General features: G+C 39.7%; 1 protein-coding gene across 5 annotated transcripts in view; it reads right to left on the bottom strand.

Annotated features, from left to right (window-relative positions):
• Positions 1 to 14,303, bottom strand: part of GULP1 (GULP PTB domain containing engulfment adaptor 1) — a 143,901-nt gene extending 129,598 nt beyond the window's left edge. For 2 of the 5 annotated variants that reach the window (XM_057382712.1, XM_057382711.1), the window contains exon 1: positions 14,195 to 14,299. The gene's annotated coding sequence lies outside the window, so the exon portion shown is untranslated. Of the gene's footprint in view, positions 1 to 3,730; positions 3,813 to 12,314; positions 12,383 to 14,194 lie in introns of those variants that run through there. The other 3 variants (XM_057382715.1, XM_057382713.1, XM_057382714.1) reach the window with 3 other exon arrangements.
• Positions 14,304 to 16,686: the final 2,383 nt, after the last annotated feature.

A 16,686-nucleotide genomic window follows, 5' to 3' on the forward strand; every position in this document is an offset into this window, starting at 1 on the left:
GAGCTCTGTATAACCCCATATATTCTCCTTTCACAGGTATCACCACATTCAATGTGCATTTTAGGACTGAAAAAGAAACAGGACACTGATGTCACTATTATTTCCAAGTCCAGGACATCAGGATTAACGTATTCCATTCACTCACATGGCACATAAAACAAACCAACCAACCAAAAAACTCCCCCATAACTATGATTATTGAAAAGTTATACCATAGATTTTGGTTTTTTTGTTTTTTTTTAGTTGAATGGTAGTTTCCTCCTTGAACTTGAAAAATGGAGAAAAAAATACTTTAAGCATATTGGCCTTAATAGGCCAAATGCAAAAAGACTAACTCATACTTGAGATATCATCACATCTTAGATGTCTTTAGATTAGCAGTGGATGTCAGCTAAAATTACACCTAGTGTTTTCTTCAGGACATTTGTATTTCTCATCACAGACAAGAACAATWATAGGAAAAGCCTCCTTTGTAAAACAAATTAAGTATTAAAAAAAAAAAAATCACAAGAGGCTAAAAATGTCCTRTCCATGACATCATCACAATGCAGCAGAGGAAAGGAAAAGAATTTTGAACAGGACTCATCTTTTTGTCTGGAGGAGAACAGCAGATCATATTTTAACCCAGGAAGTTTTAGGACATCTTTATTGSCTATCATCTACATCATATCATAAATGGAAATCTGAGTATGTGGAGAGMCACAAAGTGGTCAGAGGAAAAGAGTATTTACGAAACATAGTAGAAATGGAAATTGCATCCTCAGTGTTTGAGTCAGACCTACTCCCTGTTTTCTCCTGAGTAATCACAGACAGGGATATCAGGCACAAAGACCAAATGTGGAGATTTTCCTTCAGACTTCCAATTTTTGCTTTCTAATTAAGTTATCACTAACTTCTACAAGTGAACTGGATGAAGCAGATGGACACACGCATGAAGTTTAAATGCAAGAAGGAAAACATTGGAGTGACATTGAGCTGTAGAAATCAGCAAATGAGAACGTAAAAATCTGTGCAAATCATGCATTTGCCAGGTTAAAAATGTGGTGGAGAAATAGAGGTATAAAGGGAATAATGGACAATATAAAAAAATAAAAAAGCCAGCAGCTGAAACAGATACTGGAAAAAACACAAATGAAAGCAAAATTTAATGCTTTAAAATTTTATCCAATTACAATGAATCATAAGAAGGAAAAATATCCCTCCAAGCATAAACCAAATGAACAAACATCAAACAAAATGCAACAGAATTACTGTGGAGAAAAGCTACCAATCAAACAAGCACAGCTGATGAAGCAAACCAGTGAACAAGAAGATCTTMAAATTCTTTCATGGAATAATAGTAACCTTCAAAGCCTCTAGAGCGGCATTGCTACATAGCTGCTTGCAAGGGGACAACAGACAGACACAGCACACAAGATTTCCTCCACTAGTTTTTGTTTTAATTTGAGAGAACCAAAGCATGACAAGCCATAAACCCCCAAAAATAAATACAAAAAACCTGGCAAGTCTGGGTCTTGTACAGATAGAGGAAGAGGTCATTTAGAACACTGCTGAACCAAGAATATTGAAATGACACCTGAACACTACCAAACAATGCAGTTTCAAAGCCATCCAGATTTCTGAAGGAACTCATAAGAATAAAAATTGACTGCAGATCCTGGGAGCATGTGGAATGCAACAGAGGCCATCTACAGCAAATTGAGAATCCCAGTAGAAAAACAGGTAAGCTGTTTGATTGATAGTCCACTCACAAAAAATCTGGAACACTGAAGAGACATAGGCAAAAGAGGGAAATTTATATATACTGTACATTTATTGGAAGTGACACAGAAATTCTGCTGAAGCACAAATGAGTAAGGCTGTCTACTCAAAAAAGCAGACTGAAGAGGGCTAAAACAAAAGTTTCAAGAAAACAGAATGTGGCAAAATGGGATAAAAAATAGAGCATAAATAATAAAGATGACTGAACTGCAAGAGTATGATAAAGAACATTAAAATTCAAATGTTGTGCATCTGTAAGGCCACTCCAAAATAAAGTGCTGGAAAAGTTTTATCCATTATGACAGGGCTTAATGGATAAATCTTTATGACCAAGAAAAAGAAAATCTTTTCATCAGAGGTTTTATTACATGTAACTGTCACTAAAAATCAGCAAATTTAGGTGATGAGCAAGAAATCACYGTTTCAACCACATCATCCTCCAGTCATCTGCACATCTCCTACAAGACACTGATGTCTTTTCTAACAATTCATCAGATTTTGTGAAATCCATCAAAATTTTATTGGAGTGTTTAAACAAGCTCCAGAATCATTGCCAGGGAGAGAGACAAAAGGAAAATTGGGATTACTCTGCTTCAGCCSAATTCCACTAGAGACTAGTTAAAAAAAAAAAAGAAGCTTAAATGGTCTGCCTTCTTTTTAAAGATCATTCCTTTGAGCACCTGAATCCATCTCTATTCAAACACCAGCAACATCATCAACTGTGAAAAGATCTGCCAAAAGGCAATTTAGTTCTGGCATGTTGTTCCACTCTTATGACAAATCTAAGAAAAGTGGAGATTCAAAGTCAAAATTTTATCTTTAGCAAGAGCATATTTTCATTGGGGCTGAGTGGGGGACTAAGGTCACTGGAAAAGCCAGCGCCATCACCAAATTGTTTGCTGCAATTTCTGTTCCTTTTCTGGTACTAATTAATAAAACAGGTGAGCTCTGGTGCATTCAAAAGTCAATACATTCCTCATTTTTAAAGAGAGGTAAGAACTAAGAAAAACAAGCTTTTCTGCTTTTCTTTTGTTGTTGTTTGTTTGTTTTGTTTTCTGATAGAGCTCAGCAGGAAAACAAAACAAACCTCCCTAATACATAAACGTAGGAACATGAATTCATGACAAAGCTAAATAAACTGAATATAATAAAAAGCTTGGTGGTTTTCTATGCTACAGCACTGTTCATCCTCACTTATTAAAGGGAGTGCCTTAAAGAGCATAAAACTCTGTCAGTGAGGGCCAGGTAGGGACCATGTCCATGTGGATAAATCTGTTCTGGTCAGTGCAGTAAACTACACTGCAAGCACTGAAGAAGGCTGTGTATGACAAACCAGTAACTTTTATAACTGCTCAGAAAAGCAACTGTATTGCACTTTACTCTGCTGCTGTACAGTCACACTGAACATGTATAAATGAACATATTCCTCCCTCTTCCCAGTTCTTGGTCAACCCAGTTCCCAATGCCATACCAAAAATACCTGTGCCAGCACCCAAAGAAAGGTGCACGAGGCAGGAAAAGGGGGATAAAGAAAGATAAAGAAAGGCTCCAACCACAATTTCAGGGGCATTTCTGTCTCAAGCAACTTTGAGAACTACAGGGTGAACATCTAAACCAGGCACACCCTGAGAATTCAAACAGACATGAGAAAGATTCCTACATCCACACAAAATAGAACTGGCAACCACGTAATGGCAGTCATTCACAATGCAATTGTTCACATTGCAGCTCTTGCACTAGCCAGGGTTTTGCCATGTATACCKACAAGTTTTCCTAATATCCACGTGCCAGGGCAGACTCCAATRACTGACACATTTCCAGATAAGTGACAAGATAGCAGTGAGCTGAAAACACTCTCCCCAAGTTCACCCTTCCACAGTGTCAGGCGCTCAGAATAAAGTTWATAAGTTGCTTTCACCAGATGTGTTACAAATGTATTTGAGCTGCAACATCTTTGTAAAGATCTTACCTTGTAAAATGTTCCCAGGTACACACAGTGAAATACAAATTTCAGAAATCTGTCCAGATATGTCAGGATTCCACCAAGTTTGTCAGCTAAGAAGAAAAACGCTTGATTCTATCTCAAACATTGCCTGGGACTTATACTTGCATCATGTTTTTGAGAAAGCAGCAGAAAAAATACACAATTGAATATGCTGTCTGGGGGGAAAAGAAGTATTTAGACCATAAACAAGCAGGATCAAATTACTCAGAAGTACACAAGCCTTGCAGCAAGCACAAAAAACACCACAGCAAATAACATACATAAATATTCTTCAAGAGCATCTGGCAAAATTCACCATAATGAATTAAAAATATTCAAGCAATTATTTCCAGCCAACCACTTATTTCTTTTAGAACTGAGATCTTTAGCACTTTATTATGTTCTTTACTGTCAAGGCATATTTCTTGGGTAGTTCGACTTTTATTTTTTTTTTCCCCTGCCATTTGGCTAAGCAACCAAGTAACTTATTCAGTAAAGTAACTTCTGGACAACCTAGCAAATGGAATTGATTTGGATTAAATAGCAACAGATTATTTCAGTGGTTAAGTAGTCATGGGTATGCCAGCAACATAACACATCTCAAATATATTCCACTAATCCTATTAAGTATGCTTTTACTTATCTTTCACTAAACATCTATTTCATGGTCCATTTCTCCATACCTTCTAATCACAGCTCAGTTACAATGTCAAAAACTTGAAATCCCAAACTGAAAAGCACATAGAGTCAGGACACAGATAATTTTCTGAGTAAGTTCATGAGGGGCTGCTGTAGAATCCCAAGTGTCTACAACTGTAAGCATATTTACTGCTTTCCATCTTTTACAGGACAGATTTGTTACAGCTGAAAGCTTTCCCTTCGGGTCCTTTTAAAGAAGCACATACATATCCCACAGATAYGCCATAACCCATAAAGTTGTCTCAGTAAGGCATAGCAAAACTGGTCTCCTTTTCTGAAGTTTTTTTGGGAGTGCAAGGGCAAGAGAAGGAATGGTAMAAGGGAAAAGGAAGGAAAAGGTGTGCATGCAGGGGAGGGAAACTATACCTCTAGTTTAGAGCAGAAAGAATTTAAACTCATATAAACCAAAAGTTKTTTCCATTCTTTAGCTTTTGCTTGGTCAGATTTTGTTTATTTTTCTGACTCATTATTCAAAAATTTCCTAGATCCTAATCAAGCCTAACAATGCTTCAGAGGAAACACAACTCCAAAATGGGAAGGGGGAGAAAGTCTTATTTAGGAATTCTCCATAAGCTATTAAATTGTAAAAACTCAGGATATCCTCCAGGAATGGTAAGAAAAATGCTACATAATAAAGCACAATATCCTTAGGTCACCAAAACATGACTTGGCTCTGAATTCTGGATGTCAAGAGCTTAGATGATGACTGTTCCTTCTTATATTGCACCTCTGTTTCAAGTCCTCAGATTCYTCCAGGAGTGGAGTTTGAAATCAATTTAAGATTCAAGCCACAAGTATCACAGATGGGGAAATCTTTAAACATATCAGCACATCAGTGGCCAGCAAAGATACCAGGATACACGAAGTAAATGAAACACAGAGTTTCCCCAAAAAGTCTCTGCTGTCGGAGAGCCTCCAGAGGAAGTGGCTTTCTACTCCATTTTTAATGATCACCTTGGCCAACACTAGSCTACACAAGCTGTACTTCATCAAAAGCCTCATCTATGAGCCCTTCAAAATTATTGATTTTACCCACAACACCACCTCCCATTTGTATTAGCTCTACATCATTTTCTTATCTGGTTTCAAATACAATACGTAAACAAATCGTGTTGCATCTATTTTTATAGTGACTACATTTCTTTCTTTCTTTCTTTGGAGATTTAAATGTAAAGACTACATTAATGCTTTATTTATGAAATCTGAGAATTTAAAAGTAAATRAAACAGACTAATATAAGAGTAAAATTCAGATAAAGGAACATATTTTGTAAATGCATTTTAGCTCAACAAAGTAACATTTGCTCTTAGGATATCCTTTACCCTATCAGGTTCAAGCTTGGGACAAACAAAACAAAGTAAGACTGCAATTTGTTCATTAAAGCATGCCGGGCTTTTCTGAGTCTGTGAGGGTGTGTTCAGAATTCGTGGTACAAATTGTAATTGTGAAGACAGAGCAGACTGAAGGCTATCAGTTATAAGGGAAARAAGTTAAGTATGGGTATTAACGTGTACGCACTAAACTTGTTATCTAATACTAAGCACCCATGTAAAATAGTATTATTTCTTAATTAACTAGTTTAAATACATAGCTACATGAAGCATGATGCCATGACACCATATTATTGCTAAGTAGTCACACTCTGTCCTTCTCCTCCTCAGAAAACCCAGCAACAGAAGCAAAAATCTATTGTGTGACAATTTTACATCAACTGCTGTGGATAATGAGCAGCATTTCCACTTTTGTGCAAGACTGGAGAATAAACACAGTAGAGAACATTGGGCATGACAACAGTTCTTCAAAAGTACAGCACACTACCCTCACCCACTGTGACACAGAAATCCTCCTTCCTTGCAGCAGCACTGTCACTTGTGAAGTTCAATCATTTTCATGTTGCCAATCAGTACCAAAGCCAAGCAAACACCAGCTTGTTTCTAAGAGAAATAATCAACAGTGCTGTCAACTGCACTTCGCTTTCCCGACAGATCACTGCAACACTCACGCAGGCTCTGCTCGCTCTGAGCTTTCCACACTGGCAGATTTGTGTGTCTGTAGCCACCAGCTGTCTCATGCCATCCCAGTCAAAACCAGTAAAAAAAGAGCCACAGAGCTGTACTGACAGCTRGGGGTGTTGCCAATGCAAGCACATTATTCAGTGCTGCACGGCTGAAATGCCAGCTAATGATTTGCATWCAGGAATTACTTTTCATATCAGAGAAAATTGCTAATACAAAACCAGTCTAGCAGCTTAATCACTACATTCAATATCCTCAGCCATAAAACACGGGGATTGAAACCGAGACGTCTGGGAGATGTATTTAATTTTGARAGGGAAAACAATAAATAGCTCATATGCTCTTCTAGTTTGTAACATTTGCTGTTAATGACAGTGCTTGTGACAAACACAGGATTGCCGGTCAGTATGGCCAGGTCAAAGCACAGCTTGCAGATTCTGCTTTCAGTGCAGGAGCAATAATCCCTGGGAGAACTGATGCTGGGAACTAAAGTTCCCAAGTGCCTTCTCTAAGACTGGCTGGGTTCTTAGGTACAATTTCAAACCTGYGGGGACTATGCCAGAAACAGAGCTCTCATCACAGAATGGGATGAGAGGGAAGATGATTCTCCATCTTTACAAGTTGGAATGCTTCTAGGTGAGTTCTTTTGGTCTCCAAAGAACCTAATATGCTTTTTAAAAGAATAAAAAGTAGAATTTGCATTGGAGAACTCCACTGAAGTATAAGGACCACAAGCAATTAATGAGAATTTGAACTGCTAGCATACTAACAGTTTTAAGAGGCTGTGGAAGAAAATGTTACTTCCTTGTCACATTCCCAGCCCCACTCATGTTGTCTCTTATCTTACCAGTCCAAAACACTGCACAAAAACATGTACAGAGACAAAACCAGCCCATCACTGCGAAAAACCAACTACAGACTTGGATTACAAGATGTATGAAACACTGCACTGCCAGTTACACAAGAGCCATTTCATCCAGTCAGGTAAAACCTGGAAATGCTCTCTTTCAAGAATATCAGCATTACAAACACTGAGTAGCTGTTCAGCAGTGTTGACATACTGCATTTCACACCATAAAACACAGCAAAAGCAAACCATTAAGTGCAATTACTACAWGGCACAGAAAGATTAGGGAATTAGTAACAGCTCCAGCGGCACAGTTTGTTGGAAAAGTATTTCTTCCATCCTAAGCACATTTGCAGAACATGATAAATTGAATATTAATGCAACATATAACTTACAAAATTAGTAATGCAATTTTTAGGCTGCTTGAATCAAGAAAAATACTGTCGTAATCTCAGACATTAAAGACCTTGTGTTTACAAATCCACAGTAGGCTCTGCTTTAGAGCTTACACATGTGAAACAGATTAAGGGGCACCATGGTGGGGGTTAATGTCTCAAAATTTCTGCTGGCTACATCGTCAGTCCCCTGCTGCTATTTTCTGTCGTACGTAAAGATTCAGAGTCATGCACCATATATACTTCACCTCTCACTTTTTACTTTGTTTTAACAAGTTTTCACACATTCATCTTAACTACTGTTACTCTAAACCAGGTATRGCTTGTGCATACCATACACTGCAAGATGAAAACAACATTTAGCTTTGATCCCAAGTGTCCACTGCTTTGGAAACAACTGGTCTGCCACTTTATCAGTTAGGAAGCAGACAAAAGGGAAAGGCTATCAACTACAATTTTCAGCTATAGAGCAAGTCTCTTGAAGAACCAAAGAACCAAGTCCTAAAATTTTGAGCTCGTGTTAAATAAAAAAAAAAATCTGTTTTCATACAAAAGTTAAGATCTACACATCAACATAAAAGAAAAAGCTTTAAATAAGGAAAAGAGTAGTGAATGTTCAGAAAGACAGAACCTACAATATTTTATATCTTCTTTTTTTGTTAGGGAACCTGACTCATGATCTTTGAATGCATTCAGCTGCCAACACAGCATGRAGGAAGAAAGCATTAGAGGCAGCACATATCTGCACAGCAAGGCATTTGGAATGAGGGTCTGGACAAATGTTAAAAAAATAGCTTTGAGGACACAAAAAACTTTTTTAAACAACTCCTAATGTAACTGGCATGCAAAGATGATTGCTGTTCCAAACAACATTGTGAGATGTGACTGCAGGAAAASTAATCTATTTTATTGGGAAGAAAGTCCTTTATCTAGGCTCATTACCTCACTTCAGTGATAYGTTCCAGAAGATTTCACAACAGATTAAGAAAAAAATGCTGCTGTTTCAAGAGATACCTTCTTTAAAAGATGTAYAGACACACACACCCACACACTCACCCCTAAAATAAAAGCTGTCAATCTGACAAATGAGAAAATTCATTAATATCAGGAGTACCTTYGTGCATAGGAAAACCAATAATTGCACTGGGCAGCAGTTATAAATTCCAGCAGTAGCACAACARCGCCTTGGCAAAGCTGAGCTGGCACAGTCTGCAGCTGGGAAGAAACCAGCTCTCCCCAGGGACCCCCTGCCTCAAGGAGAGTTGTGAGACTGAGATGAGAACCTGCAACCACCTCCCTTCCAGACATCCTTCCCCACTGCAGCAGCAATCCCATCCCAGCCTTTTGTCTAGTGGAAAACAATTTTGCTTTTGCATAGACTGTTGAGATCTCTGAAAAAAATCTCAGTGGCTACACAGAGTAGATCACTTGGAAAGTTTAAGCACAATGTTTAAAGTTCTCATTGTCCCATTCTGCCTAGAAGGAACTGAAGACCTGACATCTGCAAGTAAAAGAACAATAATGGAAACAGAATAGAATATTAAATGTCATAACAGGTACTAGTCAGGATTCTGCTTTGCACACCATAGCACTGCTGCACTTTGCCTTTGGTCAGAACCCTCCCCATTAAAAGTAGGGGGATAAAGAGAGCAGAGAAAGAATAAAAGAAAAAAAAATCACATTAAAGATCTTGAAATATTCCAGAGAACTCAGAAGGCCTCGAAAAACTATTTCATTCTATCTAAAAAGAATGAGTAGGAATTTGCATGCAGTTCTACAGCTTTCATGTTATTTTGGGAATTCTGAGAAGATTGAAGCACCTTGGAGATTAGGCTCCTGTATTCATATCTGTTCCCAAGTACTGGAGTACCCATATACYCCCCTCCATGAAGGGGGGTTCTAGCAAGCTAGAAACAGCCTTCAGGCACTTCTGAATGCCAAAAGATTTGCCTCACAAGTCCCATATAATTCAACATGAAAGTGTTATTTACTTGCATTGCTYAGGCTATCTCTATAGCACAGGAATAACCAGAATATCTAAACTATTTCCACAGATTATGGTTCTAATTTATGGAGACCAAAAAAAAACCACCTTAATTCTAGCAACTGAGCCAGCTGCAGTCTCCAACCAGAGCATTACGAAGAGAACTGTTTACCAAGTTACACTGCACACACCATTGCAAGGTAAGGGTGWTGATCGGGTATTGCTGACAGAACACACAGAAAAACATTTGGAAGCACAGATGTTGCTGAATCTTTATTAGTCCAAGCTTAAATGGATGGCRAATGGAGAAAACCCAGCTCAGTTCTCAGAACAAACCATAACATGCAAGCTCAGAATGCAACATAAAATAAATGCAGTACTAACCAAGTGATTACATACTAATGAGCTGAATAGGTCAGACTCTGGAATTAAAATTACAGAATTTCTTAATGGCTGCCCTTGAAAACAGAAAAGAATATTGCAGAAGTTAAAGGAATCTGGTGCCTTAATCTAAGGGGCTTTCCAGTACTTTTTGCCAAATTATCAAGCAGCCTGTGTGAAACGGTAACTGTTACAGAGTTCTGCTTCTTGCTTCAATGAAAACTACTTAGATGGCTATCAGAAACCCAGGTGGTGTCTGTTCTACAAATRTGTTTGTTTCCTTCMRCYACAGAATTTGAGAATATGTAACTGCACATCAGAAAGGTAAGTCAATCATATTTCAATTCAGAGCACCCTCTTAGCTTGGTGATAAGAGCATCTGCTTAAAACTGGCAGACGAGAGGAGGAATGCAAGTGGAAATTCTTTCCTGGGAATTCATGATGTGTTTTCAGCTGGATAAACTCTACTGGAATCCTGGATGAAACCCACGGTAACATCACTTCTGACTCTTGATGTTCAGTTCAGTGTAACAAACATGTTTTAAAACCTTAGAGAAAGAGGGGGCGTTTAGTGGACTGTCTGCTTATTACACAGGTTAGAGCTGGAGCCTAGGTTAAAAAACTGCATTTTAAGTGCATTAAGCTACATGAAAACCCCCATTTTTTAAGACTTAAGAGCTACAACCCACCATCCCCAAAATCCTTCCAGTGCCCMCCAGCAAACAGAGTGGCACAGGCAAGGTCCACAGTCATGTCTGAGACTAAACTAGTAAAGCTGCTGCATTCAGGTCTGTGCCCTGAGCATACACCACAAAAGCACAGGTAATTAAGTAAAATTAAAAAATAAACCTATCTTCTCCTGTCTCCCAGCACTAAGCAACACAAGCCATGACTGTAAACACAGATTAAGGGTACATGTTCAATGGCAATAGCTGGCCATCCCTCAACAGCAAATCCACAAAACAGCATGTAAGTCACAGGGAATGCTCAGGGAAGCACTGGCAGTGGGGCAGCAAAAGTATCTGCATGAACAAAGGCAACATTCTGATTTCAGGGATTCAGGTAATACGAGGAAGGAAATTACTTCCAAAGATATTGACAGGAACATCTGCATGAAAAGTTACACACTGAAGGTAAGAGAACCAAAGAGAACATTGTTAGGYAGCTTTGCACAGGCACTGTGTGTTYTAACAGGGGCAGTATTGTTTGCTCCTTTCTGGAATACAACCTCGTTCTCTAAAGGAGCTTATCCCTTCAAAAATCAGGTTACAGAAAGGCAGAAAAGGCGATGGGGAAAATGTTTATTTGTGCTCAATTAGCATATTCTTATGCAACAACTCTATTTAAAGTCATGAACTAATGATTTTTTTGCCTCAAAAGCTGATTTGCTTGAACACAAACTCGTCTTCTGCCATGCATTGCACCATTGATAATAACTGAAAATTCTAAAGAACCTGCAGTGTTTTTGAACAGAACCTGGTGGACTTTTTGGCTCTCAGTGCTCTACTTGTCTTCTTCAAAAAAATGGCAGAATTAGGATCCTGCCACAAATCATACAAGCTATGACCACAATTTCATGATAAGGTAGCTTCTCTCTGTTCTCTTTCAAGCTCTGTGAGTTACCCAGTTCAAGCTGAAGTTCTCCTTTAATTAATTCAGATGGTAGTTCTAATTATTTTCTTATGATATATTCAAGCAATACACTCTTGAGGGATTATCTCAAGAGAAGAACTAATTCTATCAACATAATACAAATTCCAGTTTATTGTATTTGATCTCTCAAGTGCTTCACCTAGGTCCCCTGGTTATGACTTTTAGAGCATCCAGTAATGTTTACGAACATCATACATTACAAACAACGTTTACAGACTGCTATTGAATCATGAAATGTAGCCTACAGACAACAAATGCTGTCTACAGACAACAGACTAGCAAATTATACTGAGCTTGTAAAGGAAATTCTGAAATGGCACATTAGGAGAGTGTTTTGCAGAACAGCAGATGCACAGTCTTTGAGCTCTAGAAAAGCCCTCAAAAAGGTTACAAAGCTGCCTCCAAAGACTGAGGAGGCAGCACAAACCACAGGTTGTGCAAAATCCACTCTTGTTTTCCACTCCGGTTCACTACATCTTCCTCCTTTCTGGTCCTCCAGTAGCAGGTTTTTCCCATGAGATTCAAACGCTTTACACAGAACATCMCATCATAGCTCACTGTTGCAATAATTTTAATTTCTGTACTCATCACTCACCAGACACACCCAATCACGTCATTCTAACTTCTCAGGCTATCGGAGTTGTACTTGTTTGTGCTTATATCCAGTCTCCTTTCACTGATGTTCCTGCCTCTGTAGCTCTGTTGAAAGCATAAACCAAAGTTGTCCYTTGCATCCTTCACACTGTGCCGTAATGCCAGGCTTTTAATCCCTAAACCAGTCTCTTTACTCAAGCCATTCATGTAAACGTGCACCTTTAATGAGAGCTATAATCACTAACGAATTCATACACTTTAAATGTGTCCCAGAGAAGTGTATGGCTAATAASCATGAAAGCATTTCCCCACGGATTTATGGTTTCTTTCTCTAAATTCATGTGGATAAACTCCAAATATTGAAGTTATACCTGACTTACTACTACATGACAAATCAGCCAACTATACCTACAACTCTTAGGCAAAACTTACTGTTAATTTTGAAAGTAGCATAAAAAATAGAAGCTTGACCTTCAAAAAGTTTGGTGTTTTCYTTCCTTTCTGGCAAATTATTTTGTSTTATTTASATTAACACCATAGGAGCCTCTGAAGTACTCATCACTCACTACAACTGAAAGGTACAATTTAAGTTACACATTAGTCTAACATACAGAGGAAGGAAATCACAGAAAATTTCTAAGAGGAGATATTCATCAGCTATTTGCATAATACATAAATACAGATATTTATATTTATACGGAATATACCTAATATTTTTCTGAAGCAATTTACATGAATCTCTGCACATTCAAAGCACCTTCATATCACCTTCATTTWTGCCTTGCTTTCCAGTTTATTAGTGGTTTTCCAACATCTTTTTCAGTTATGATAACTTTTCCTTACCACAAAGATGACTTTCTAACAACTTGCAACTGCGATGGCACTGTAGGGGCCGGAAAGTTAAAAAGTTATATTCTATTTAAATTAGCAATTTAATGACTGTCTTGAGTTCAAAACAGACCCCAGAAATCTAGTTCTTCGAAGGGGGTCAATTCCTTTGCATGAAGATGCAATTAACCTTTACGGGTCTTTGATTGACTCTCWGTGCCCTCCAATAAATAACAAGGACGGTGAAATTGAACGAGSCACACACTTTTACACGTTCCTCTAATTGCCGTACAACTTTTAGAGCCCCTCCAACTGAGAATTTCTCCCTCAATCCCCCTCCYCGACTCCAAGGCAGGGCTGCAGTCCTCACTCAGATTTCTCTGTATTCACATGATGATCCAGTAAACTCCTCCAGCACTCCACCCTGCCGACACACGCGGAGTTAAAATTAACTTGGTGGTTTGGGTTTGGTTACGAGCCGAAGATCCTCCCTCGTACAACAACGGAGCGCTCAGCAGCCCCAGCGGCGAGCTCGGCTGCCGCCCAGCACCGCCGGGCTGCCACGGCGGAGCCTCACGAGGAAAACAAAACCTCGGCTCGGATAAAGGCTTTACTGTACTTACTACGGGCAAAAAACCCAACCCCGAATGAAAGGCGTCTCATTATTCGCAGCTACTTGAAATTCAAACAGCCTCGCCCGAGTGTCCGAGCCCCCGGGTCCGTGCGGGTGCCAGGCTGGGAACAGTCGCTGCCGGTGCGGTCAGCGCGGACCCGGCGGCAGCGGCCACGGCCACGCAGGTGAGGAGGGACCCGCGGCACCGAGCGGCTGCCCCGGCTCCAGCACCGCCACCGAACCGCGTTACCCCCGCCCAACTCCGGCCGCCCCTGCCAAGTTCCCCGCCGACGGCAGAGCGGGGCGGCGGAGCCCGGGGCAGCGCTGCCTCCGCGGCGATCAACAGGCGCTCACAGCCCCGCTCCCCCGGTCGCTGCCGGCCGCCAGCCAGCGCTCGGCACCGCGGGGCAGGGGCCGCCCCGGGCGCGGGACCCGCGTACCTGCCGGGGATGGAGGAGCCGTCCGGGGATGGAGGAGCCGTCCCGCCGCCGCTCCGCGCCGCTCCCGGCGCCCGCTCCGGCCACGGCCGCCCCGAAAGTTTCCTGACGTCAGCGCGGGCGGGCGGGCTGGACCCCGCCTGCTGCCGGGCTCGCCATGCCGGGCTGGGCCGCCGCCGCTGCTCCCGGGCTCCCCCTGCCTCCCGCCGGCACCGCARAGCCCGGCCAGCGCACGGAAAGGGCGTCAAGAGTGGCCAGCAGTTGAGAAAGCCAGGAGCGCAATTAGTAGTTATGCGATCCTCGAGGAAGCATCTTGTAAGGAAAAGACAATAGATCCACTTGTACAGGTCTTGGTTAAAGCTGCAATGMATGTGGTAGGGTGCAAATGCTCAACATCATTCTGACTTTGCATGCTTCAGACGTTCTCAATCTCCATTAAAATGTGCTTTAGAAACACTAGAACAGTGTAAACCAATGTACTTTTATGGTATGTGCAAGTTAGGGACAAAGTATTTCCTGTAGAAAGGCAATGAATTAATATCTGCCGTATTTCTTTTATTCCTAGTGGCCTCCTGCCATCATACTGCYAGTAAGAGGGCATGCAGTGTCTGCGGAAAGGCAGGAAACTCATCYATTATTCCTCTCCCTGATTATTTTTCTTTAACAGCACATGAAAGATGCCTTTCATTTTACATTAATCAGTAGACAAACCTCAAGAATGGCAATTTAGARAGAAGAACAAAACACGTCACTCAAATCAAAGCAAATGTGTTTTGTCTGCAGCAGGTGTATTCTTGTTTTAAAGGCAAGATGGAAAACAGTCCAGGGTGGCAATTTACAGTTCAGAGTTGGAAAATCGTGGTAAGAAAAAAAAACCCATGAAGGGTAGAAGTCAAGAGCAGGCAGGTTTTTAAATCAGTAAGCTCTAGATAATTACATGCATAGATATGAATTATGTAAAAATTTAATTAGTGTGGCTGCCTTTTCCATTCATGACTGAAATAAAAACCAAAAGCAATCCAACTCCAGAATAGGTACACAAAACCCAAGCAAATTAGTGTTGTGTTTGTTCTAGATGTCCCAAAACTTCTGAAACTTTTCATCAGTTGATTCTCTCAAGTAAAGGAAACAAATGCTAACTTTTCACATGGTTTCAGAGTTATTTGCAGACTTTACTGGGAAATTAACAAGCTAAATTCCAAAAGATAAACAGAAAATGAATTCTAAGAAGGAAGAAAAATGGAAAACACTTTAGAAAATTGTATGAACCTTATATCCTAAATAACATGGCAGCAAAGAATTGTTTTCAGCATCCATATACATTTTAGGTGTGGGAAAAAAAACAACAAAACAAGCAAAAAATACTTCTACTAAACCTGTCCTTACTGCAACATTAAGACAGCTGAAGGAAAATCTGATGAATCTGAGCAAGACACATTTCATTCACAGATGATGCATGAGTGGCCAACAGAAATAAACTTTTTTTTGACTGTTGTTGTTACTGACAGCTATTCCCATACACCTTTCTGCAACATTTTGTTGGAGCTGACAACTGCATTGCATGCATCTCCTCAGCCATTTGTCCCYGTCAAAAACAGTGACAGGGACAATAGGAAGAGAGATAATCTAGGAATTGTGTGAAATCATTGAAGAAAAGTAAAAGTAAACTGCTATCCAGAACTTTCTTCTTTAGCAGTTTCTCAGAGATACAGACATAAACTAGTGTAGCACAAGTTTCACACTCAAATTGTCATAAAACATTTAGACTTCTATTGCCTGTTTTTCATGTTTGTGTGGCTGGTTTTTAAAGCAACAAGGCAGTTCATGAAGCACTTCCCTAGGCAAAACTGCAATTCATTTCAGTGTCAGGAAGCATCTTTGTCTATTTGGCATTCCATAACATACATCCAAAGCTGCTCTTTGTTTCATATCATAAACAAATGCTCAGATTCGTTCAGTAAATGCACCAGTTCTAGTTTGATTAGACAAGCTCAGCTGGCATCTGCAAAGCAGAGCACACTCGAGACAAAGAGAAAATGTTTTGGCTGTGGAAATACATGTTATGAGTTTTTCAAAGGTGATGAATTTTACTTGCAGAAAGCAAGTAAAATTAAGGGCACTTGAAAATTCTTTTTTGGTACCGTAGCAGATTCTTCACCAGAGGAAGCTAAAAATAAAATGTTACACAGGGATGTTTTTGGGTTTTTTTTACTTACTTTTTCTGAAGTTTTTCTGAAGTCAAATATGCTTGATGAAGTCTGGGTAGATTTTGTCCAAAATCAAATTATACCTTTTTATATGCAATAAAATTATATGTATAGAATATATTATGCAGGAAATGACATTTTTCAAGATCCCTTTCTGCATGCAAAATTCTTTTCTTGAAGAAAATGAGACATTTAACACAAAAAAGGAATACTCAGTACATAGGAAGCTTTCTATTTCTTCTGTGATRTATTTTTGACATAATCTGTACTGAAATGCTTAAATAAGAG

The sequence above is a fragment of the Malurus melanocephalus genome, unplaced genomic scaffold, assembly GCF_030028575.1.
Source record: "Malurus melanocephalus ecotype Western Australia unplaced genomic scaffold, MMel_1.1 scaffold_581, whole genome shotgun sequence".
NCBI lineage: Eukaryota > Metazoa > Chordata > Aves > Passeriformes > Maluridae > Malurus > Malurus melanocephalus.